Source organism: Lissotriton vulgaris, chromosome 6, assembly GCF_964263255.1.
Source record: "Lissotriton vulgaris chromosome 6, aLisVul1.2, whole genome shotgun sequence".
In the NCBI taxonomy this organism is placed as follows: domain Eukaryota; kingdom Metazoa; phylum Chordata; class Amphibia; order Caudata; family Salamandridae; genus Lissotriton; species Lissotriton vulgaris.
Window position 1 is genome coordinate 922,850,521 of NC_141694.1, and position 27,693 is coordinate 922,878,213.

Sequence of the window (27,693 nt, forward strand, 5' to 3'; positions counted from 1 at the left end):
GGGCCGCGGACGTATTCAAAGCAGGTGACATGGTTCACGTACCTGGGGAATACGGGTACAGAGTGTCCTTCTACGGAAGGGGCGGTCTCTGTATTGACCAGTTTCAGGCATTTTTTGAGGGTTTGTTAGAGCGGATGAGGTCACCGCCGTCCATAGTCATAGTGCATTTAGGGGGTAATGATTTGGTCACTACCGGTAGACGACTTCTCCTGGAGACTATGCTTTCCACGGTAAGTTGGTTAGCAAGGAGAGTTCCGGGGTGCATAATTGCGTGGTCTCATATGATCCCACGAAAAGTATGGCGGGGGGCTATCTCGATCCCTGCTTTAAATCATTCTGTTAGAAAACTGAATAACAAAGTGAGTAGGTTGTTCCGTTCCAAGACATTGCATTCGATCTCGCATAGTTGTATTAATGATGACAGTATGTATCTGGGGGATGGTGTGCATTTGTCGAGGGTGGGGAATGAGTTACTCATAGGAGACTTTTTAGCCTGGTTAAAATCATTAAGACATGACCTTTAGGTAGGAGTTTTGTGGGGGGTCCGGATAGCCGGTCAACTATCCGGACCTGTGGCGGTAAGGTCATGATCGGTGAGCACTAATTGGTAGATCCCTATGAGTGGGCGTCACCCAACACGGATGGGAGCGCTCGGGAGAGGTGGCCATTGGCCCCTCAGTGGGGAGGCGGTCCCGTCTAAGGGCGGGTCGCCGGAAGTAAAGGAAAGGCGGTCAAGGCCCCTTCCGTTGGAGGAGGGGTTACAGCCCCCTCCTGGGGAATTTCCCGGGGCCAGGGTCATCTGCGACGGCAGATGCGGTAAGTTGTGTGGGATGGGGGGAGGTCCACGATACCTTCTAGATACCACACACAAGTCTTCGAACGACCTTTAAATGGCGTCGAGTCTTAAGTGCCCCCGTCAAGTCAAGGGAAATTGTTAGTAGTTGCACTTGAGGTAAGCCTCTGTGCTGTCGCCCCTCACAAGTGGGAGGGGTAAGTCTGGTTAGGGATCTTGACACCGGTTATGACCTTGCCGTTGGCCCTTAAACGTTAGGATGTACAATTTCAGTTTTTCTAGAGAATGTTTTTGTTGGATGCTAGTTCGGCTAGGAGAAACTCTGTATTAGAGAATATGTTAAGGTGAGCCAAACATCGCAATGTGATAATGAAATTGTACATAAAATGAAACGTTTAATGTTTTAATTTTTGTTTTAATAAATACGGCCGGGGGAGGGTCACTCCCTCCCCACATCCAAAAACTTCAAGAACTGTTTCCGGTTTCCCTTCCTTTTGGGGATTGTGTTGAGAGGGGGTGGCGGGTATCTCAGCCATATGGAAAGGGGCGACCACTCGGTCCCCCCGAACGTATGGTGGAGTGCCTCGATCCCCCCGGGAAGCCATTTTTGGGCGGGAGGCGTGTCTCGGCTGGTATGCCCGAAGCGGCGTAGCCGGGGCGCGCTTTTTCCCGCCCTAGAGTGGGCTGGCCTAGACACCGACGTAGCCAGCCCCGCCCTAGGGGCGGGCAGGGGCGGGTTCTCGCCCGCCCCGAAGACGGATAAAAAGAGACGCAAGACCCGAAGACGTCCTCTTGTTCTTGTGCTCCGAAGCTGCATCTCCTCGCTACACGTGAGCTCGGGACAGAACGAAGAGCCAATTTTGACCCACCCACCAGCCCCTGAGGACAGCAAGTTGTTGTGCAATAAAGTGAATTTATAAGTTTGTTTTTCCATTCCGTTTACAGGCTGTGAAAGTATCAGTTTGTTGTTGATCAGAATAAAGTATGGTGAATATTGTGTAGTTTGTTTCGATAAAAATGATTTGGTGTAGTGTTGTATTTTTTAGCATGTTCCTTCGGTCGTAGCGACCAATGTTTTTTGTAGGTTTGAATAAAAATTGTCGTATTTATTTTTGGTAGGCGGTAAGGTCATGATCGGTGAGCACTAATTGGTAGATCCCTATGAGTGGGCGTCACCCAACACGGATGGGAGCGCTCGGGAGAGGTGGCCATTGGCCCCTCAGTGGGGAGGCGGTCCCGTCTAAGGGCGGGTCGCCGGAAGTAAAGGAAAGGCGGTCAAGGCCCCTTCCGTTGGAGGAGGGGTTACAGCCCCCTCCTGGGGAATTTCCCGGGGCCAGGGTCATCTGCGACGGCAGATGCGGTAAGTTGTGTGGGATGGGGGGAGGTCCACGATACCTTCTAGATACCACACACAAGTCTTCGAACGACCTTTAAATGGCGTCGAGTCTTAAGTGCCCCCGTCAAGTCAAGGGAAATTGTTAGTAGTTGCACTTGAGGTAAGCCTCTGTGCTGTCGCCCCTCACAAGTGGGAGGGGTAAGTCTGGTTAGGGATCTTGACACCGGTTATGACCTTGCCGTTGGCCCTTAAACGTTAGGATGTACAATTTCAGTTTTTCTAGAGAATGTTTTTGTTGGATGCTAGTTCGGCTAGGAGAAACTCTGTATTAGAGAATATGTTAAGGTGAGCCAAACATCGCAATGTGATAATGAAATTGTACATAAAATGAAACGTTTAATGTTTTAATTTTTGTTTTAATAAATACGGCCGGGGGAGGGTCACTCCCTCCCCACATCCAAAAACTTCAAGAACTGTTTCCGGTTTCCCTTCCTTTTGGGGATTGTGTTGAGAGGGGGTGGCGGGTATCTCAGCCATACTGTAGTAGAAGCATCTTTTCACTTTTATCTTTAAAAGTATGTTGTCTGTACTTTTACGATTGTACATTTTCTCCAATCTCAATTCATCTCTTCACACAGCTATATTCAATGCTGCAGTAATGCACAATGCCATTTTAACACACTTCATCCACTTTGAAAAACTTTGAGGACTGAAAAACTATTTCACTTGAAACTCTTGGAAGTGAAATCCAATTGTTTACATTTTTGTTTAAATGTTGAACGACTATGTTACACCTTCACTGGGTCCATATTTGCATTTGGGTGTTTCTGTCAGGGCTCTTCTTTCATTGAGTTTCATTGAGGCTATGCAGAAAAAATATGCAACCAAAAATTCTATTTTGGAATGAAACTTCGAACCTCAAAATGTTTTGACCTGATTGGACCAAAGAGAACAGATTTCTGTAGTAAACCCTATTTTTGAACACATTACTGTTCTTTGTAATGTCTGCAGAATTTGCTAGTGATTCAACCAAGCTATGTTGTCTGAATTGACCATTGGGGTATGTTATCTTGCCAATTATAAATTAATGGTAATCAGTGGCGTAGCAAGGTGAGGTGGTACCCGGTGCGGAATATTTCTTATCACCCCCAGCTTGACAAAATGGCAAAAATATGTGTTCAAAACACTTATTTTTGTCATTTTGTCACCCCCCTCAGTGATGACATCCGGGGCGGCCCGCACCCACTGCACCCCCTTCCTACGCCACTGATGGTAATAACACACAAGAAACCGCGTTTTCACGTTGAATCCCGCATATGTTTGACAAGTTTCGTGTGGAGTTTTGCCCAGACCGGTGAAGCCTGTGGGCCAAAATTTCAAGACCTGTGGTGGGAGGCACTTTGATGTTTAACTATACCGGATGCTGTCAGCAATACCTTCGGTAAATAAAATATGGCTATACCTTCTTCTGTCTTTGCAAACAGATTGAATTTTGAGAAGTGTATTTACTCGATCCACAAAACTTCCATGTGACGATATCTCCATGAAAAATTGAACACTGAGCTGCCAAGATCAGTGTATAGACATCTTTGTGAGATGAACCATGTTGGACGGTACTAACCTTCCAGCTCTTTGGAGATTTGAATATCAACATGACCAGTGAACAACTACAGCTTCATGAAGATGGTGGATAGAGTGAGTCATTCTTTGTGTCTGAATCTTGATGTGGATAGGTAAAGACTCAAGAGGGATGTTAGGGGTGGACATTATCCGCAGTCCTTAGCACTGGTATTTATTGCGAGAACTAGTTATTTGCGAGTTCTGTTTCACATGCGAAAGACAGGAGATACAGAGATACATTATAAATAATTTCAACTTTGAAGTCACATATTTCTGCCTAAATCGTGACTGGTTTCTTTGCTAGTCCCTCAATCAGAGTGCCTTTTTAATCCCAATGGGACTGGTAAACGGAACTGCTGGCCTTGTTGGAGTTCTGCAGTGGACCTGGACATTTCATCTGCAGACCTCGTCTTCTAAAAGTATAGGGCGTCTCTGCCTGAAATACTCGGCGACTCCAGGTGGATTTCTGGATTATTCCAAACCAGAACTGAAGACTCCTGTGGTGCTTCCTTATTTCTCAGAGGACCTTCAGTGTCTCACATGCAATTGACGGGTAAATATACCCTGACCTTTCCATAGGCATAAGTAATACAGGGAGGGGTGGATTTACAGACAGTAAAGTGCATTGCAGCACAGTAGGTGGTGTACCCCTGTGTCACTGTCTTTACATGATAGCTGGAAGAGTGAAAAGCTCAATGCAGATTTCACGGGTGTTGTGCATAATATGAGTTTCAACTCTGCAGGTCAACACAGCCTTTCATTCTTCCAAAGTCGATACATAGATTAATGTTTGCCACTTTGGTTCACTGGGTCATGCAGTCACAGGACCCAGAAAGCCTTCCCAGTCCCTTCTTTGCTCAAAGTGTAAACTCCTCAAAAGAAAGTGGGCCTCCTCTTACCCTGCTTGACGACTCTCTGAGTAAATTGAACAAGCAGCCAAAGCTTAATCTAAGAGAGATTTATTCGGTGAATCAACATGCAGCACAACACAACTCTGGAAATCAGATGCTTTTGTGGATCCAGGTTCAACAAATTGAAGTAGGGTCCTTAATAGGAAGTCCTGTTTCCCTGTTTAAATTGAATATCCCGTAGGCAAAGAAGAAACATGGCAGATCAAGCATCTGGCGCCCTCAATTAACAGTGCGTCCTGTCTCTTCAATCAAAAGGAATGTCGTTTTGCTTTAATTCTATAAATAAATGCTTGCCGCACAAGCGAAGGTCTTTTCTAACAATCATCGTGGAATTATCACACTTTCAATAAAGTATAAATGTATAGAGAAGGCTGTGTGCTACCCAGAAGTATTTACATCTCATTTATATGATATATATGTACAGTACATACATTTACCAGCAACTGAAAATGACGGAAAAACTAGTACACAAATGTGAAATATTAATTGCTTAATGAAACTGATAATCTCACAATGAGAATTATGAAATGAAATAAAATGATGAAATGCAATGAAATGATGTAAATTTTGTAATGCTCAACAAAAAGCGTCCAAGCACTTGTCTCTAATCCTGAAAGTAGCCTCGACCCATAGCTGAAACCTATAATGAAGTATTTAACCTCATCACAGACAGAAGAGCCAGGTTTAAAAGGCGTTCCTAAAAGGGGTTATGCAGCTTCATGCAGGTCAAATGGAAAAAGAGGAAATTCCAGAGTCTGGTAGCCGCAATCTAAAAGGATCTACCTCCTCAACTCTTTTTGCGAAATCTGGGAATGACCACTAAACTGTGTGCTGCTGAACAAAGATGTCTACTAGGGGAATACCATTGAAACATGGTTTTGATTCCACCTCGGCTGGGTCTATACAATTCTATATGAACAATGCACATGACTTTAACCCCTTGCATGCTGGTGACAGCTCCCGTCCATCGTGGCACACAGTGCTCGTGTGCTGATGACGGCCGGGAGCCGTCATGACCACGCCCGCAATCGGAATGTGCCGCACAGGAGCGGAATTCCGACTGCAGGCAAGGGGTTAAAGGTGACACGCATCTGCACAGGAAGCCAGTGAAGATCAAGCAATCCTCCAGAGACTGACCGATGTTTGGGGGTATCTAATGTCTGCCTCGCCACTGCATTTTGTACAAGGTGCAGTTTGGCCAGAGTTGTCTTATTAGCATTAAGGTAAATTGCATTCCAATAGTCAATCTGGAGGAAATTAGTGTTAAGGCTACCTGCTTCCTAACAGAGGAAGAGATAAATGGAAAAATCTCCCGTAAAGTACTGATAATCCAGAAGTGAGTGGCCACAGGATGATTGACCTGAAGATCCAAAGACAGAGCACTATTCAAGATGACTCCCAGATTTTTAGCTGAGCTTGTTGGGGTAGGTAGTGTCCCCAGACTGTCTGGCCACCAGTTCTGGTTCCAAATCGATGGTTGGCTCCCGAAGATCAGCGCCTCAGTCTTCTTACCATTCAGCTTTAGGCAATTCTTGCCCATCCACGTGACCACCGCGATTATAACTAATCTCATGTCGAAATGGGATTTTTGTAAAGCTAATGATATTCAGCAGCAATGAAATAAGGGTCTGGGCCGAGCCATCAATTTAATGTTTGTGAATGCCTAATATCTGCAGAGCTAAGAGTCCACCTAGAATGAAAAGACACATAACCACAGCCAATGCAACAAAGTACAGAATTAATTAGCTAGAAGAATCTAATGTTGATGAAAGTGGGATTTTCATTTTGTCAAAAAGAGAAAATGATCCCCTTGTCATGGGAGTTTTCTCCCATCCCATGACGTGGGGGTCAGTTGCAAATTTTCATTGCCCCAAACTGACACGGTGGTGCCGGACAGTGAAAACTGGATATTTGAGCACCCACTCTAAACCGGTCGGGCGTTCAAAGGGACAAATCACTGATGTCCTTCACTCTGTCGGGCTGTTGGAGGATTATTATGTCAGTGGTAGAGACAGAGTAGCCTCCACCGCTGACATACTTCAGTTCCGCCAGACTATGAATGAGGTGGGCAAAACTTCTGTTTGGCAGACAGGGTTCCTGTGCAACAGAGTACCATCTCCATCAAGCTCTTAATCAGGCCCTTACTGTTCAAACTTTACAGCAAACTAGGCTAAGGCCAGTATCCCATCTCAGAGCATAACCTGGGTTATGCCGACTATCCACAATGAAATGCAGTACCTAAGCAAAATAGAACAGTGAAGGAGTGGGGTATCCTCTGTCGGCAACACTCGTCTCTCAAATGTCACTCTTACGCTAAAGTAGAGGTCCATGAAAAATTACGGGTAACTCTAAAAACAAGTGCACCAGTAATACTCGTAAAGCCTTTGATCATATCATACTTATTCTAATGTTCTTGATGGGCTACACAAGGGGTGGCAGCATGTAATGTGTAGAACATTATGTTTAACTAAAAAACAAGAACACTGAAGGGTCCTAGATCCCCCCCCTCCCGAACCTATGGACTGCTGTTTACGAAGAGAGGCCAATGGGCAACTCCAACGGATGCAAATAAGCACTGACAAATCTATAATCACTTGACAAAAGGCAGGGCTTTCAGAGAGGGGGCAAAGGGAGGCTGCCCCCTTGAGACTGCATATGAGTAGTGCATCGTGTGTTTGTATCAATAGTTTCTACCATGCCATTATAACGGAGATATTTATCGAAACAGGAGTCCCATGGGTTATTTCTGAGCAGAGAGAAAAAAAACACATAATAGAAATTGTATTAAAAAATCACAGTTCTTATAACTAAGAGACAAATGCAGAGACCCTGGTGTGGGCTAGACTTGGAATTAGCTCGTGCCATAAGGATCACTGCCGTAACTCTCGGGGAACCAAAAAGTCCCTAAAAAGCTTTCTGCAGCACGTATTTTACAGTTACTTTTCATAATGCGTCATCCTTAGAAAAGCAGCGCCGTCCATCTTGAAGGCAGGCAGGCACAAACAAAGCAGATGGAAGGAACATACAGTTTTTAATTTGTTCATAATAATTACCCCCTGAGCTTAATAGAGACTGAACGCTGTGCATCAGCAGCTAGCCTGGTTGTCACAGTGGGTCCGTGTTCCAAAATAAAATTCGTGGGCGATAAACAGGAGCGTGCAGTTCGTTGTGTTCCATTTTCATTAACTGTGTGCTCTGATTTCAATAGGCTTCTTAAGAGACATGCCATTTACGAAATATGACTTGTAGCACTAAAAAATATGGGGCAAGAAATCGATGACTCTTAAAAATATTGACAATAAGCCACCTGCCAAATGGATGTTCATGCTGAGCCTATGTTCTGTTACGAAAAGTACTTTTTAACAACTTGTACTCGTGACTTTATAAGAACTGAAAATAACTGAATAGGACATTGGCATGCTGCGACATCGCTGTGGTCTCCTGGGAACAATCTTAATAATGGGATCTCTAAGGGTATCTTGAAGCCAGGCGCTGTGGTGGCCAGTGCGGGGCTGTCATATTATTGAGGACTGTAACCCATTCATGCATCCTGTTTAGAACTGACAATGGAAATAGGCCCTCTTACATTTGAGAATCACTCATACACTCTCTCAGAGTCTTGAAGTGTCTGCTCCTGTTTTGCAAATACTGCACTGCTCGGTGCAACCTACTTCAAATTCCAATTGTTGATCAATCACGTTTCTTGTATAGCGTGTCTACTCACCAAATAGAGTCTCAAAGCGCTATGAGGGAAGTGGATCTGCAATTCAGTCGAAGAGCCAGGTCTTGAATTGCAGCACGGTTGTGATTACCTGGAGTGCCGAGGCAAGGAGTTCCAGATTTTCGTAGCGAGGTAGGAGAAGGATCTTACTCCAGCTGTGGTCTTGTGGATCATTGGACGGTGGCCAAGGCCAGTTGTGTGTGAGACACTGTGTGTGTGAGACACTGTATGTGTGTTTGAGACACTGTATGTGTGTTTGAGACACTGTGTGTGTGTGTGAGGCTGTGTGTGAGGCTGTGTGTGTGTGAGGCTGTGTGTGTGAGACACTGTGTGTGAGGCTGTGTGTGTGAGACACTGTATGTGAGGCTGCGTGTGTGTGACATTTTGTGTGTGAGACAGTGTGTATGTGAGACACAGTGTGTGTGTGAGACACGGTGTGTGTGAGACACGGTGTGTGAGAGACACTGTGTGTGTGAGACACTGTGTGTGAGACACTGTGTGTGAGACACTGTGTGTGTGAGGCACTGTGTGTGAGACACTGTGTGTGTGTGAGATACTGTGTGTGTGTGAGAGACTGTGTTTGAGACACTGTGTGAGACTGTGTGTGTGACACTGTGTGTGTGTGACACTGTGTGTGTGTGTGACACTGTGGGGTCCATTAGGATGTCGGGCGGATTGCCTCCGCCAGGGTAGCGGTGGCCACCGCCACCCTGGCGGAGGCAATCCGCCCGAAATCCTTCCCTGCATTCCCCCCCGCCATATTACGATGGCGGAGGGGACCGCAGCGGTGGGAAACACCGCCCGCCTGTTTTCCGCCCCGGTCGCCTTGCGGCCGGGGCGGAAAAGGGATAACATGGTGGCGGTGTCTATCAGACACCGCTAGCCATATTAGCATAGGCATTTTACAATGCCTTTCCGTGGCGGCAATGCCGCCACGGAAAGGCATGCGGTCTTCACTCTGGGGGCCCCCTGCGGGCCCCCAGAGTGAAGTACAGTTGGGGGGTGCACATGGGGGGTACCTGTGGTACCCCCCCTTCACTGTCATTTGCAAAGCGGCAGGCACCACGCGGTGCCTGCCGCTTTGCAAATGAAAATGTAAAAGTGCATTTTCTGCATTGTGGCGGGCGGTGCAGAGAGCTCCGCCCGCCACAATGCTCAATATACAGGATGTGCCCGCCACTGTGGCGGGCACATCCTAATGGTGCGTGCGGGACCCCCGCCCTTAGGGCGGGCGGTCCCGATTTCCGATAGGATGGCGGGCGGGCAAAGCCCGCCCGCCATCCTAATGGGGCCCTGTGTGTGACTGTGTGTGAGACACTGTGTGTGTGAGAGAGACACTGTGTGTGTGTGAGAGAGAGACACTGTGTGTGTGTGTGTGTGTGAGACTGTGTGTGTGTGTGTGTGTGAGATACTGTGTGTGAGACACTGTGTGTGTGTGAGAGACTGTGTTTGAGACACTGTGTGAGACTGTGTGTGTGACACTGTGTGTGTGTGACACTGTGTGTGTGTGACACTGTGTGTGACTGTGTGTGAGACACTGTGTGTGTGTGAGACACTGTGTGTGTGTGAGAGACACTGTGTGTGTGTGTGTGAGGCACTGTGTGTGTGTGAGAGACACTGTGTGAGACTGTGTGGGAGACACTGAGTGTGTGAGATTCTCTACTTACTCTCTACTACTCACTACTACTTACTCTCTTCTACTCACTTACTACTATTCTACTACTCACTCTCTACTACTCACTCTCTACTACTCTACTCTCTACACATTCACTACTACTCTATACTACTCATTCTCTAGTACTCACTCTCTACTATTCTCTACTCACTCTCTACTACTCACTCTCTACTACTAACTTACTACTCACTTACTACTCACTCTCTACTCACTCTACTAGCCCTCTACTACTCACTCTCTATTACTCTCTACCTACTACTCTCTACTACTCTCTACCTACTACTCTACTCTCTACTCACTCTCTACTGCTCACTCTACTACTCACTCTATACTACTCACTCTCTACTACTCACTCTCTACTCACTCTCTACTACTCACTCTTCTACTCACTCTCTACTCACTTTCTACTACTCTACTCTCTACTCACTCTCTACTACTCACTCTCTACTACTCTCTACTATTCACTCTCTACTACTCACTCTCTACTACTCTCTACCATTCACTCTCTACTACTCTCTACTACTCTCTACCTACTACTCTAGTCTCTACTCACTCTCTACTAATCACTCTCTACTACTCACACTGAAAAAACACTGGGACCTTTCTCCAACCCATTACTCTTTGCCTATAGACACTACTGAAAAAAACATAAAAAATGCATAAGGTCTCATCTTTATTACACTTACAGCAATTCTGTTTGTAAACAGGTGGCTTTTTAGCTTTACTTTTATTAAAGTTTGTAAAACTTTCATGTACATAACATGCATATATATGCATATTACCTACTGGCGGTCGCCAGTAGGTAGTTATAGTTAGGATTTTTTTCAATGCAAAAACTCAACATTCTATTGGGAATAACTTTGGCGCCGGTTGAGGAATCTGCCTGAAGATTTACTCAAATTTGCCTCGCGGCGCTCCGGTCCTTCCCTGAAAGTTTGGGGGGATTCGTCAAGCGGGGGCCGAGATAAAAGGGGGGTCCCATAACGTGTTTTCCCCATGTTAATTTCCATAGGGCGATCGTCCTCACTTTTAGCCCGAACGGCTGAATGGATTTCCACCAAACTTGGCAAAATTGTAGGGACTGGTAGCCCGATGTGCCTTTGCTATGTCTCAAGATATGTGCTCCAGTGGATTTTGAGTAATTTAGGTTCAAAAAAATATATATATCTATAAGCGCGCCCCGGTATGCGCACCGGGACGCTAACCAGCGCGCTACGCGAGTTCGCGCGTGGAAAGCTGATTGGCTCTCGGGTGTCTCTAAACATTCCAAACAGCCCGGAGCGGCCGCCATCTTGTGTCTCGGTAGGATCGAGACACAAGAGGTGCCAAAAGCAAAGGGGGAAAAGACCATAAGGGGGCAGAGTAGACCCCTCCTGACCCCCTAGGTTTGATGTAGGGGAGCGCCCGGTACGCGCACCACGGAGCGTACCGGGGAGAGTACCATAAGGATTAAAGAATGACAGATTTTTTTAAAAATTTCGCATTTTTATATAAATTGGAGGTAGCTCTGAAAAGAACTGTTTTTTTAATTCTTTTTGTTGTTTTATATTTTTTTATTGTTTTTTTGAACATTTTTGTATTTTTTTTGGCTTTTCTGAACAATTTTATATTTTTTTGTAGTTTTTCTGGGGTCAAACAAAACACAGTGAATTGCAAACAGCTCAACTGGAGCAAAAAAAATAGAAAAAAATTTAAAGTTGCTTGCTGCAGTGATGGTTGTCTGCAGCTTGATTGAGTAAAGTGATGCTTTGTTCACCATATGAAATTGTTTTGTTGCAATATATGCAAACAAATTTAAATTTTGCAAACCTGGTTTGTACATTAGGGACCATCTCCCTAGCCTCTGCACCTGATGGAGTGGGTTGATTGGAGGTGCTTGAAGAAGAAGGATGGGGAGGGTTCTTGGTCAGTTCCCTGACCTCTGCTGACGAATAATTGTTCGGGTGCTTCCTCTGCATATGTCTAATCATAGTGTGGTTCCCGAAAGAGTACTTCTTTTTTGGGTTCCCTCTTGACAGTTGTTGGCGACAGATGAGGCAAGTCATTTTATTTGCATTCACTTTTTTGCACCCTTTGGCATCTTGTAAAACTCCCAAATAAAATGTTCCTTGGGTCTGTATGGGGATTGTCCTCAGGCAGAAATTGTATCTCCTCCTGCTCCTCTTCGTCCTCCTCTTCTTCTTGACCACCAATGTGGTCTTGTGGTGGTCCTTGTGGTGGTGGTGGAGGTGGTGGTGGTGCAGATGCACCTGCAGCTGCTACTAGTAAAGCAATTTCTCTCAGAATGAATGCAGGTCTTCTTCACTCAAACAACAAAGTGAAAATGAGGAAAAAAGGTGGGCTCTTTCATCATTTGGAAAACAAAACTGTTGTGAACCAATCAAAAGTGTTATTTTCAGGTCTCATGCCCTGGGCTTTCTCATCATTTGGAAGCTAAAAGTGTTCTGAACCAATCAAAAGTGTTATTTTCAGGTCACATGACCCGACGTGTTTACGCTACGCGCCCCGGTGCGTGCCCGGGGGCTTCGCGCACCGGGGCGTGCCCGGCGGCGCTTACGTTGCGCGATCGTATGCGCTCGGAAGCTTCCGGGTGCGCTTACGCAGTGCGTCATATGACGCATCACGCGGCTACGCGATACGTCACAATGTTGTTTTCGTTCGCGGGAATAGTGCTAACGGGATGCTCACCGGTAAGCGCCCCGGGGCGCGCCGAAGCATTGCGCTTACCGGTGAGCGCATCGGTACGCGCCCCAGGAGCGCTCTAGGGCAAAAAAAAACAAAAACTATTACTTAATTATACAATATAAAATTTGTTATAAAAAATATTACATTTCATACCTATAGAGATTTGTTATTAAAAAACCTTTGAAATTCACTGAAAAAACCATAGGTTTCACACCAGTTATAGTTAGGAATTAGCATTTAAAAAACCTATTAAATTCACTGAAAAAACCATAGGTTTGACACCAGTTATAGTTAGCTGGAAATTTTACTGACATAAAACCATTGAAATTCCCATTTTATAGTTAGTTGGACTCACTATAACTTGTGCGCCTGCAATGCACTGCTGATGGCGTCACATGTTACATCACTCATGACATGGTAAGTGACATCACTCATGACATCACAGATGACACCATCCTTGTGACAGAGTGACAGACCTCCTTTCAGTGTAATGTAACCCTTGAAACACATATTGAAAAATAGAAACTAACATTTAAAAAACAAGCATGTGCAGTGCAATAGGTCTCGCAGCATTAAAGTTTGAGTTATTGGCATTGTATATGACAATGTGTTGCATTAAATTTTTAGCATAATAAAAACAGTTACATTTGCGAAGTAGCCTCTTTGTCGCTGCCTGATGCTACGGGTGTTTAACGAGTTTAAGCTATTGGCATTGTAATTAACAATGCCTTTTATTTATGTTTTAAAAAACAAAAATAATAGGCATTGTCAATTACAGTGCCAATAGCTTAAAATGTACAAAAGATTTCGCAAACATTATGTATTCGAAACATCAAAACCAAAATCTCATAAAAACACTGCATTTGTCAGACCCTCCAGGATATTGAGGCACAGATTAGCAAATATAGCTGCACACAAAATGTAGCAGCACTTTAACAGCAATATATTTTTCTACAGTTCTTCTTTTGCCATGGTTACTGGTGTGCCCTGGCTGGACCACAATTAAGGGGCAGCAGAAATATTTGCAGGACAGATAACTCATCAATAAAAAGGGCGGAAGGGCAGTCTTATACAGTTAGTAATCTCAAGGTGTCATCACAGGACCTACAGTTCTTTCCATTATCGTACTGCTAACACTAAACAAAGGCAACATACTTTATTATGGTCAACCAAATCATGAAAGTCTATGCCAACAGCGCTAGTTCCTGGGAGCACAGCGCTCCGTCCAGGGGCAGGGCGAGGCAGGGGAGTGTGGCACGGTCTGTGCCAGTCACACGAGGTGCCCTCCGAGACCGGGGGCTGCTTCTGACGAGCACCCGCCGCCGAGGGGGCGCGTGCAGCTCCCAGGTCTGAACTCCGTCAGAGCCAACTCACCTTTCATCCTTTTGTTAAGGATGAAATGAGTGCAGCTAAAAATAATTTATACTTCATGTTGTCCAATTCCTGCATCGAATCCATCTTGTTATCTCCCTGAGGCGCCTACATTCGCTGAAGTGCTGCAGTGTGCGCTATGGAGCGTGATATCCACTTATATATCACACTGCGTTAGGGAGTTGCACGAGGGTGAAGATTGAACGACGCCTGTGAGTTCCACAAACTTTTTCCGGAAAGAATCGACTGAGTGTCAAAGTTTGAGAAGCTTTACTGGGGTGCTAGCAGGATGGGGAGGGGTGCAAAGAACCCGTCCCCACTTCACAAACAGTGGGGTGGAAGTGCGCTCCAAACTATGTGTGCGGCCCGACCCCCCTATATCGCGAGAATAATACTCTGACCACTCGCTCGTGGGTTCACAAATTAATGTGTCCATTGCACTTCTGTTGTTCCTAACAAAAGATGGCTCATGTTATCCGGACAATAATTGTAAAGCAGTAAAACATAGGAGAATGTTTTCAGCGGGGAGTCGAGCAAACCCGACTTCCAATCCGGGCTTTCCCTGTATACAAAAAGGTGTGTTCCTGGCCAATTTGCTTTCATGTACGGGCTTCATCTGCAGCAATTGAGAGTGTTTAGAAACAAAACTGAATCGACTGTTAAGCGCTATTTGTAACAAAATCAGACCATTAGCTCATCGCATAGAAGCACAGTTACTTGAAATAAGCAAGTTAAACAGGCGCTGAAATGTCCACTCGGGATTAAATAGCCCATGCAAAAGACTTTTTTTGGTTGAGAGGGACGGTAGTCCGCAGCGCCTAGCAGCACTTTCGATGCTATGGGCACATGCAGTGGGTTTGGAGAAGTGCCTTTGCCTGCTAGCCCCAAACTACTCATAATAGGTGCAATAGTGCAATGCCCGCAGCAAGCAGCGGGTGCTGGTGGGATGCAGCTATGGGCAGGCCTGCCATAGCCGTGCAGTGATGCAGCCTGCAGTGAAAGGTCACCACAAGCGCAATGTGCCAGCCAAGTGCGTGCGTCCACGGGTACAGCGCCCGCCACAGACTTCACAGCCTCTGGGCACAGGCTGGGAGAAGAAGCGGTGAAGTTTCCAGTTGTGCAACGGCGTGAGGGACTGATTTCTAATCCCACCTTCCTAATGTTACTTTATCGTGCGATCTTAACCACTTTCATTTCCCGTCACCAGTTTGCCTCTGAAGTGCTTAAAGAGTGCTCAGAAATCCGTTAATTTAATACCAAAAAACAGCACTACATAAAACAGACATGACAATCCTCAAGCCGCTGCTCTAAACTTCTTTACGAGGCGAGGGTTGAAGACAGACACGGACATATCTCTGTCTAATGCAGCGCTCGAAACCATCGCCAGCCCGTCTCCCACACGCAGGGCGCCTGCCTGTAGCTAAAATGCCCAGCAAACTGCGCTCGTAATAACATGCAGCGAGATGGCCACATTGCCCTACATATCAAGATTGCATAACTAGATTATAATTATGAGTGCTTTATACCACACGCTGAAGAACTGAAGTGACATCGCGGGGCGCACTCCGAAAGTCAGGCAGCCTTTGTTTGGTCGTGGGCGGGGCCTGCTAAAAAAACAGGAAGGAACCGCCGGGGAGGACGTCCGGAACCCTGCAGGCTCCATGCTGAAGTCCCGGCCCCATCAGAGGGACCGTGCGAAGAGCGAGGGCAGACTGTATGGCACCAGAAGCAACACGGGGCTCCCGAGTGCTGAGGAGACCCCTGCGACATGCCAAGAGACGGCCAAGGAACCTGCACACCGAGCCGGTGAGTGAGAGCTTGGCTGGGTGCATTGTCGGCACCGTGAAATGTGTACGCGTTACGGACAGCCAGAGTTGAGCGCGCGTTCGCACAGAAAACAACAAGCCTTTTCCGCGTTGTTGAAGCGAAACTGACATGCGCACGTTACACAGGCATGAAAGCGCAACACGCAGCCAAGGCGCCAAAGCGCGCCCACGAGATCAAATCTCCGGCAGGAGAAGCGCGTGACAGTCTGCTGTCCACATTCCCCCAAAAGTGATTACATAAGTAGTCTCGCCCTAGACAGCAAAAGCTTCGCTTCTGCTTTCGTCTAGGTAAGACCTAAAAAAGGAGATACCATACCAGTTACAACAACCAATTCAGTAATTCCACCATCTATATACACATCCACTCATTCACCAACAGTTCTATGAAGTCACTCATACATATACTCACTCATAATATGTAGTGATACACCTATACATCCTGTTACACACCGACAGTCATTCAAAAGTTACTCACACACATACTCAAACATGCAAATAAACTATTGAACATCCATTTATTTGCATATACAGCTATACACACACTACCACCTTACTTCTAAGGAAACTTACACATACTTACTCTCTTAAACAATCACTTATAGAAACACATACTTATTTAAACAGGAACTCTTACAATCTCTCACTCTCACATATACTCTCTTATATACATCAATACTCACATATACTAGATTAAAACATATGTAGTTACTGATAAAGGCACTAGTGAGACAGTCATTCACTCACTAACACACACATATACACACTCATCCACCAATACAGTCCTGCACATATGCTGCTTCAAAACATATACAAACAGTGAGTCAGTCATTGATGCATCTTTGTGCTAAGTAATACCCCCACCAAACCGAACAGACACTCATACTGATACTAAAAAATACATCTAATAACCCATATACACACACAAGTAGCTACTCACCAACTCATGCAGCCACTTATACACAAAGTGAAAGACTGATACATATATTTAAATATTTAAACATTATTCGCTAATATATGTATTCACTAAGATACACTAAATAAGCCAGTTATCCAAACATTTAAAAAAAAATCCATTTAGACACTTATTTAAACATTTATTCTTCCATCGACCTTTACATATACATATATAAAAACATATTTATTTTTCAGAAAGACACACATTCACTGGATGGTGTCATCAGTGATGTCATGAGTGATGTCACTGGCCATGTCATGAGTGATGTAATATGTGACATCATCAGCAGTGCATTGCAGGCGCGCAAGTTATAGTGAGTTCAACTAACTATAACGTGGGAATTTCAATGGTTTTATGTCAGTAAAATTTCCAGCTAACTATAACTGTTGTCAAACCTATGGTTTTTCAGTGAATTTAATAGGTTTTTTAAATGCTAATTCCTAACTATAACTGGTGTGAAACCTATGGTTTTTTCAGTGAATATATATATTAGAGCCTGTGTGCTCGAAACGCGTCTTCTTTGCGCCCATTAAAAGTATCTGAAACCTACCCGGCTGGAGTGGCTTGTGATTCCTTCACGTTGCAGTGCTTGTGCAGGAGACCGGAGTGAATATATATATATATATATATATATATATATATATATATATATATATATATATATATATATATATATATATATATATATATATATATATATATATATATATATATATATATATATATATATATATATTCACTGAAAAAACCATAGGTTATAGACCATATATAGTTAGGGATTAGCATTTACAAAACCTTATTTTACTCGCACAAAACCATTGAAATTCGCATATATATTAAGTTGCACTAACTATATATCGCACACCCGCAATCCACTGCTGATGATGTCACATATTACATCATTCATGACATGGTCAGTGACATCACTGATGACATCACTGATGACATCTCAAATGACATCACTGATGACAACACCCAGTGACTGTATGTTTCTGAAAAGTTAAATTATGTCTTACATATTGAAGAATGAGTGGATATATAAGTGTCTGGATGAAGGATTTAGTAGGTGCATGACTGACTGTATGAGAGAATGAATAAATGTGTCTCACTGAGTGCATGGGTTAGTGACTAAACTGTCTTAATTTGTGCATCATTATGTCTGTTGTTCTGTAAACTGCTGCATGTGTTGATCAGTGGCTATATGAGTAACTATATGGGTTATTGATTGGTTGCCCAAGTATTTGTATGGGAGACTGAGTGTGTGTGTGGGTGGCTGGGAGGTGTGTGACTCTGTGCATAGATGTGTGAGTAGTTGATTCACTATATGTATGGGTTCAAAAGTGCATGTGGAAACAGCTGTATGGGCGGTTGACTGTCTGCATGAGTGTATTGGTGAGTGAATGGATTTCTCAGTGCTACATGTCAAAGTAAGTACATATGTAAAACACAGTACATGTGAGAGTTAACATATATAAATAACTGTGCATAAGAGCCAGTGAATGTGTGAGTGGCTGTATGGATCATTGTGAACATGTATCAGGGATTGTATAAGAGAGTAAATATGTGTTAGTATATGTTTGAATAAGTAAGGTGTGAATAACTGTATAGTTGAGAAAATGGAGGTGTGATTGATTCTTTGCATGACTGACTAGGTGTGTGAGTAACTCCATGGATAAGTGACAGTCTGTGAGTGTCTGTTTATACTGATTGTATCTAAGGTTATATTAGAGTCTGAAGATGTTCATTGTATTATCACATAAATGATATCATCAGTGATGTAATCAGTAATGTCAAATGAGATGTCATCAGTGATGTCATCAGTGATATCATTTGAGATGTCATCAGTGATGTCATCAGTGATGTCATTTGAGATGTCATCAGTGATGTCATCAGTGATGTCACTGATCATGTCATGAATGATGTAATATGTGACATCATCAGCAGTGGATTGCGGGTGCGCGATATATAGTTAGTGCAACTAACTATATATGCGAATTTCAATGGTTTTGTGCGAGTAAAATAAGGTTTTGTAAATGCTAATCCCTAACTATATATGGTCTATAACCTATGGTTTTTTCAGTGAATTTTTAAGGTTTTGTAAATGCTAATTCCTAACTATATATGGTCTATAACCTATGGTTTTTCAGTGAATTTTCAAGGTTTTGTAAATGCAAATTTCTAACTATATATGGTCTATACCCTATGGTTTTTTCAGTGAATTTCATTGGTTTTTTAAAAGCTAATATCTATAGCTGTAAAATATATTCTTTATTACGTGACGTATCACGTAGCCACGTGAGACAGGAGGGGTCTACCTTGCCCCCTTTCCTTCATTTCCCCCTTCGTTTTTCACCACCTCTTGTCTCTCGATCCTACCGAGAGACAAGATGGCGGCCGCTCCGGACTGTTTACAATGTTGACAGCCAATCAGCTTCTCCTCAGACTCCCGTTACGCTGCCGGTTAGCTGCCGGGTTCGCGTACCGGGACGCGCCTCTACGGCGAAAAATCGCAATTTTTTTTTTTTTTTTGCCCCGCGGGGCACTTTAATATCCCCCTCATCAATCCTAGGGGGTCAGGAGGGGTCTACCTTGCCTCCTTTCCTTCATTTCCCCCTTCGTTTTTCACCACCTCTTGTCTCTCGATCCTACCGAGAGACAAGATGGCGGCCGCTCCGGGCTGTTTACAATGTTGACAGCCAATCAGCTTCTCCTCAGACTCCCGTTACGCTGCCGGTTAGCTGCCCGGTTAGCTGCCCGGTTAGCTGCCCGGTTCACGTACCGATTTGCGCCTCTACGACAAAAAATCGAATTTTTTTTTTTTTGCCCCGCAGGGCACTTTAATATCCCCCTCATCAATCCTAGGGGGTCAGGAGGGGTCTACCTTGCCCCCTTTCCTTCATTTCCCCCTTCGTTTTTCACCTCCTCTTGTCTCTCGATCCTACAGAGAGACAAGATGGCGGCCGCTCCGGGCTGTTTACAATGTTGACAGCCAATCAGCTTCTCCTCAGACTCCCGTTACGCTGCCGGTTAGCTGCCCGGTTAGCTGCCCGGGTCACGTACCGATTTGCGCCTCTACGACAAAAAATCGCAATTTTTTTTTTTTTTTTTGGTCCCGCGGGGCACTTTAATATCCCCCTCATCAATCCTAAGGGGTCAGAAGGGGTCTACCTTGCCCCCTTTCCTTCATTTCCCCCTTCGTTTTGGCCTCCTCTTGTCTCTCGATCCTACCGAGAGACAAGATGGCGGCCGCTCCGGACTGTTTAGAATGTTGACAGACACCGGAGAGCCAATCAGCTTCGCTTCGCAAAGCTCCGTTACGCGAAAAGTACGCGAACTGGTACGCTATCCGGGACGCTGTCACAGATATATCTGTTTTTTTAAACGTTAATTTCTCAAAATCCACTGAAGCACATATATTGAGACCCAGCAAAGGCACATCGGGCTAACAGTCCCTACAATTTTGCCAAGTTTCGTGCAAATCCATTCAGCCGTTCGAGCTAAAAGTGAGGCCAAACGCCCTATGGAAAAATGAATGGGAAAAACGCGTTTTGGGACCCCCCTTTTTTCTCGGCCCCCCTTGACGGAACCCCCCCAAATTTTCAGGGGCTGCTCAGAAACAAAATGTGCCATTTTCCTGGAAAATTCAGCCGATTCCGTCCACAAACGCCAAAGTTATTAGACATAGAATTTTCAAAAGTTCCATAGAGAAAAAATCCTAACTATATATACCTACTGGCGACCGCCAGTAGGTAATATATATATATATATATATATATATATATATATATATATATATGCATATGTATGTGTTTAAATATATATTTATGTATTTATTTTTGAAATTTGTAGAGCGTGAACAAATGCCCATGGGCGTCTCGGCACTATAGACTCAGTGCATGACTCTCCAGATGCTAGTTCATGAGATGGGTTACTGGTTAAACAACCAGGTCTTTATATACACACATACAGATATAAACATATATAAACATCTGCATACCTATAAAAATACCAATATTAATGCATCCATACATATACATACATATGCATGGTATATACATAAACGTTTAAAAACACAATAATGAAAGCAAAGCAAAAAACTACCTAATTACAAACAGAATTGCTTAAGCTTATCTAAAGCTGAGACCGTTGCATTGCAAATGCTTGTTAAACTTTTAGGTTACCCCTAAAGTAGGCCCTAATTTGCTGTAGGGCAGGGTGCATGGCATTTAAACATAAGTAGGACATGTATATTTAAGTCCTGGCAGTTAAAAACCTCCAAGTTTGATTGTTTCAATGTGGCAAGGCTGGCTACCCTTTAACAAAAACATTGGGTATGCAATAATAACTTCTAATGCTTATTCTCAGTTTGGGAGCAGCTGGAAAAATGATTCAAGGACTTATTTTAACAGCAATTTAAAATCCTACTCAATGGTCAAGGCGGATTTTATGTTACTCTTTGGAAATGACACTTTTAGAAAGTTGTCGTTTGCCTACCTAAAGTTAAAAAGGCCTTTATCCAGTGCCCAGTGTCACAAAACTGTTTATGGATCCCTTGTGGTGCAATGTGGATTGTTCTCAGTCAGTGGACAAAGGGCTTGGGTGTGAGAAGCTTTTTTCTTTTTTGAGCAGGGTGGCTAGTGGGCTGTGCGCAGCCCCTTCCTGACCTTCAAAGGATGCCTTCCCTGACAATGACAAATGCTCAAAACATAGGCCTGCCTTCCTTTTGTCTTCCAAGACAACCTGGCCCCAAACCTGGTGGGAGGGGAGCTACCCCAGAACTGGTGTGAAGTGACCAAATGGAGGTTTGCTCATTATCATAGCCACACCTCAGGGGTGGCACATGGAGCTTTTTGAATTTTGATTTTAGTAAAGAGGGGTTCTGTGGGATACTTTACAGGGAAACACACAGGCATTCCTACAAAAGTGGGTAGGGATACCTTTGGGAACTTTTCCACATTGGTTAGGGTGTAGCCAGAAGTTTCCCAAACTACAGGCTAGACCTAAGCATAACTGCAGCATCCCCCCGTACCCTCTTCAGAAAACTCCTAGACCTGTGAGTAATCAAAAAAAGACTACCCTGCTGTCTGAAGAACCTTCAGGGAGACTCTTACTTGTATTTTCTTAGCAATCATAGATTTTTCTTAGTGAATGAGTATATTTTTGGCAATGTTTTATAATGTTTTAGTAATTGTATTGATTTTATTTGTTCTTATGGCCTTCCACCAAAATAAAAAGTATTGACTGACTGACGAGAAAATCCAGCCATTTGTACCAATCATTTACCATTGCACTTCAATTAAAAATGGGTACATGGTGCTGTTAGTGACTGGCATTTGAAAAAACAAAGGTTTCCACAAATGTGGAAATTATTTTATTCAGCACAGAGAAGATTAGAACGGTTCTACAGGAAGCCTAGGACAGCAATAAATAAGGCCTGCCATTAGCCCACATGGGACCGTATTATACAAAGTGTCCCCCGCTTGCAGCGGGCATTTGTACCTGCTTTGCACACCACAAGGGCACTTTGGTATTACTGGAGGGGCACAGATGCTTATGCGGCCTCTTCTGTGAAACAGGTAGTTCTGGTGCACATATAGTGCCAGGGCTATCATCAGAGGGGATTCCCTCATTTGCATTGGGAGTTGACCAGATGCAAATGAGGGAATCTCTTTGCTTCTGCACCCAAGCGATATTATAGACGTGAGCGCAAAGATAAAGAAGCTGTCAGGAGGCATGTTGACAGTGCACTAATTAAACGGTGGTGCACCATCAGTGCTCTGGACAGGGTAATGGGGGTCCTATGGACCTCCTTGACATCCCCTGCAGGTGGGTGCAGTCACTCACTGTACCTGTCTGCAAGGGATCTCTCAGCCTTCTTCAAAGTGCAGGCGGGTTGCCACATGCACAAAGCCCCTCCATATTTCACTTAAATGTGCTGCTCTGAAGGCAGCACAAGTTTGCGGCTGCATTGGGGGCAGCGCATTCAATCTAATATGGAACACTTTCCTTGTTAGCACCGAGCACACATTTTAAAAGGTGTGCTTGGTGCTAACAAGGAAAATGAGCCACATTGTATAATAAGGCCGCAGGACAGCAACCAGTGCATAGCAAAAGGGGTTGGGACCACATAGCAGGATTATCATTGAGACTGAGGGGGTTTATTTAGTAATATTTCGTGTTTTGCAAGAGCATGAAAATGACACAAAGTGCTGAAAGCCTTACCTTTATTTGCTTCCCACTTTTAAACACGATCAGGGCCACGCAAGGATTGGTAATGTGTTTCAGACTCACCTCAAAAGTCTCCATGATTCTCGTGGATATCATGGGTGATCAGCCAAGTACAAATAATTTAATACAGTTTTAGGGTTGAGTCCAATACAGTGTACAACCATAAAAAGGAATGCACAGCATGTGGTGTTCCTAAAAGAGAAGCAATGCTATAACCAACACTAAAGGATTTCTCTATGGTACCATAGAAATGAGAAGGAAGTGTGATAGCCCAAAGTGTGCAGCCCTCACTGCTAAAGAGGTATTAAAGGAATTTTCTTTAAGTTTAGGATCTTATTCCTAGTTAAAGGAATGCCAACTGATTCATTGTGCAGTGGGGGCCAGGCTTTTGCCATGCTATGGTTGGGTACTCCTCGAACTTTAAGATCACGTTGGTTAAGATTTTTAGATGCCAACAACACAGGGGCAATGAACCTAACCTCAGGTGTGGCCCCCCCTGGTAATGAAAGGTGAAAAAACTTGTTCCAACCTTAATCAGGAATTATCATGAAATCTTCATTACTGGCCCTTACTGGCCACTACACCACATGGAACTAGTCAATGAGCGTAGGACCTTGGGAGTGAAGGCTAGGTGGTCCCTGAAAGACTGCTCAGTTCAGAAATCTCAATCCAGATTCATAGTGTGGCAAAGTATAGAGTAATGGGAATATGGATGGTGTCATTTCTCAACAGGCTTATTTAAAGATTGGTACCTATAGGGCATCTACCATAAAAGTAGATGTCTAATCATCCTTCTACATTCCCCATCTGATTTAGAATGTGGAAGACAGTGGTGTATCCAATGTCAGATCAGAAACCCCCATAGGGCAGAGCTGATAATGTAAGCAATGTCATTGTAAGGCTCAACGCCATTTATACTAGCATGCCTACTGCCCGAGACTGCCATTTGCACCATAGGGTCTGCAGAATTCAAAACAACAGAAACACCCCTGTCCTCCATTCTCTGAGTAAAAACTCCAAGTGCATGTGGGACTTTTGTTATGTTATTCCTTAAGATGAATCCTCAATGTACAGGTCTATTTTCAGTAATCATATATGTGGCATCTTGTCTGCTATGCCAACGAGGCATGTTGAACCTACCTCAATGGATAATTTCCCCCCTAAATCAGCACTCACTGTGCACATGAAATATTTAAAAGAAAAGTGTCCACCTACACAATGGACAATTTTATACTTAATGTAATTTAAAACCTGAGTGGTGTTTTGCTTCCTCACCAAAACAGTAGTTCAGCAGCTGGAACATCTAATTCAAATGAGCCTCTGTGTAGCCTCAAACATATTTAACAAGGTATTGTTTTTATTGTATATTAGAACATTGAATGTTGGGAACTCCATTGTAGACAATGGTGTGATCTATGATTTTATGGGACGGTAAAGGCCTGGAAAGCAACATTCCAATGTTGTTTTCAAAGGCCTCTCAGAGCCCGAGGGAATTTAAACCCCTCAAACTCCGAGAGGCCTTTGTTTTATTTGTTGGAATATTCTGCCCTCTAGTGGCAGAATGATCTAATAGCCTTATAGCCCTTCGTAGCTGGGCTATAAGGCTATTAAAGTCCCGCTCCCTTGTTAAAGTCCCTCGCCTTCGGCTCAGGCCTTTACCGCTGGAGTAGGCCTTTAATAGCCGGTATAGCCCACTACGGCAGGGTATAAGGCTATATTACTACTTAAAAATTGGTCATCGTAAGGAATGCTTAAAATATTGCTTCAAATGCTCGAAATGAAGGAACTTTATGTCTGGTATAATAGATAGTATGCCGTTTTGGCTGGCTTGTCAAGGACTCTGGCCTTGCCTTAGGGGCCAGCCTGAAAGGGACAGTGTGAGGGCAGTTGTTTTTGGTCAACTCATGGTCAACTAGACCACAAAACTGACTAACACATTGTTCCTTTCAGGCTGACCCCAATGGCCAGACTATCAGAAATGCCAGATGTGAGTTTAACACAAAGCTTTACTGTTGTATATTTACTGACCATTCTTCTAAAAATGGATTGCCTTCTTTTCCTCTGATCTATAGGAGGCATCGACTGCCTAACAATACCCATTAAACTCGCATCAAGTCGATGTATATTTTGTGACTCCCCTAGTTCATTCCTGGCTGGACTGCAGCAATAGTGTCTATACTTTCATCCTCAGAAAGTAAATTCACACCTTGCAAAGGAACTAACAAAACTGCCAGACTGTGCCTGAACACGAAGAAAACAAAGAAATACTGTCATATTTTACCTGTCACTCTATTGCTGAACTGGCTCCCTGAAGAGTTGAAAATAAAACTGAAGATATATCTAAGAAAATGTAGAATTAATATCTAATGATTTCACTTTTCTAACATTGCAAGCACTTTACATAAATATTCGATTAGTAGAGGCCTTCAAGGTTGGAATCTGAGCATCATCTCACAAAGACCCACGTGAGGGAGTAAAAACTGCAAAGGCTAAGCGTCTGATGGAAATCATACATGGCCAGACTGGCCATAGCGGGTACCAGGCCTTTCCCTGGTGTGTCGGAAGGACGGGGGCCGGTTTTGTTCCTGGGGTCCCGTTATGCAGCAGTGCTGCAATATTGACTCTCTGTAACCAAAGCGGGAGCAATGCAGTGGGAAAAGTGCTTATCACTAGCATCCCCCCACCTCTGCTACTGCGGCCAGTCAGGCAGATTGCCAGGGCTGGTTATTATTTCCGTGATACCCTACATGGGCGTGTCTCAACCTCGGACTTGTTTATTGTTACGGTGATCTGCACCTATCCCAGACCAGATGATGATCAGCCATTCATCACTGAGGCCTAACCGCCGTTGACTTGAAGACATTCAATTTTGAATAGCCCTATGAGCCGGGAGTCATATGTTCCCTTCATGCATTCACAAGTCACTTTTCACGTTTGTTAGCACTGTGTGATCACTCTTCAGAGCACTTGAATGTCTTTATACAGCATATATGCCAATAAATGAATTTATTGCAATTTGTTTTTAAATGGTTGGACAGTATTATTGACTGACTTTCTGCATGAATCTTTCAACCTTGTATTGTTGAAACTAAAGTTTAAATAAGTCCGCAGTGAACCATTGGGTTTTGTATGCATGCTTGTCCTCTGTATACTGTCCTGCACGGCACACTTCATGGACAGGCCAGTGGACAGTATGGGCGACATACTAAACAAAATGTCACGCAGTGTTTTTAAGTGTGTAATATTGAGAAGCACACTCCTCTGCTGTACAATTTATTTCAATAGCTTTTCAGGCACCAGTTAATTGCACTTTCAACCATAAATGGCTTTGGGCCACCACACATTTAGGAAAGCGGAGAGCCCTCAGTGGAGAACACATTTCCAGAGTATTTATAAATCAGCTTTTTTTTCCCTGAAGAATTTACCGAGATATGCAACCAGAATTGAAGGTAAAAAAAACATTCTTCCGAGATAGGTTGACTCTTGCTTCCCGCCTTCTGAGACATTAATGACGGCCTAATGCCTTCAAGGTGCCCGAGAGACTGTGCCTTGGCTTCCGGCGTTGCCATTTATAGCAGGTGGCTTCCAAATTGCTCCTTCAATAGCCAAGGCGAGGCTTGAGAGGTCAGCACTCCTGCCATGGAATGGTTCTAGTTGCTCACTCGGGATTCATTAAAAATGCTGTTGCAATCCAACCCTCACAGTTAAAAAAAATTGCATTCAAGTTAGCCTCTGGGGAAGGGGGTCTCCTAATAGAAAAAAATAGTCGCAGTGGAAACTCGAGCAACTAGTAAAATATGTTCAGTATTTATGGCTATAGTCAGTCAGTCAGTCAGAAATGCTTTTTGCGGTTAATTAAAACCGGAAAAGCAGACATAAAAATCAGACAGAATCAAAATGTTATAAAACACTTAAATATCCACATCAATTAATCCCTTTCGTTAAAGAACAGTCATAAAAAGAGTTTTATGAAAAAAGAAATACACTTTGATTAAAGCTGTCCAAACTAACATATACAGTACAATTTATAATCAGCATTAAATACAAATATTATTTTAACAAAATAATTTTTTTATAATTCTGAGGGCTCCCGCCAAGAGACTTGCCACACCAAAAGATATCAATGGGCTCTGGAGCATTCGCAGATCTATTAAGACAGGTTTTGATTCTCTCTCAACAAAGAAACTATAAACCTTAGGGTACAGTAGTGATCACAAAATATAATGAATTGCACCGTGTCTTGCTGAGAGAAATTATCACATGAACAAGGACCCTTCTCCTCTACTTTATATTGGCCTTGCGGGAAAGCCGGAGACCGATGTATAAGGTTTAAATTAAACCTTGGCAGTAAAAAAGTTATGGTAGGAATTTGAGCCCATGACTAAGTACGGCTCTTCTGAGATACAAGTTTTTAACAGAATATAGGCCCTCATTGAAGATTTAGAACAGTTTCTTGTCTCTCGCTCTCTCCACTACCATGTAGTGGAAGTGTCTTTTTACCCCTAGCATCTCCTTTTTCAATTGTCTTTGGATTCCCAAAGAGCTCTAGGTGACCCAATGTGACTGCTAAAA

At 43.8% G+C, this 27,693-nt stretch overlaps 1 protein-coding gene across 1 annotated transcript in view; it reads right to left on the minus strand.

Annotated features, from left to right (window-relative positions):
• Positions 1 to 27,693, minus strand: part of SLC24A3 (solute carrier family 24 member 3) — a 1,194,917-nt gene that overhangs the window by 234,952 nt on the left and 932,272 nt on the right. The gene's annotated exons all lie outside the window — the stretch shown is intronic.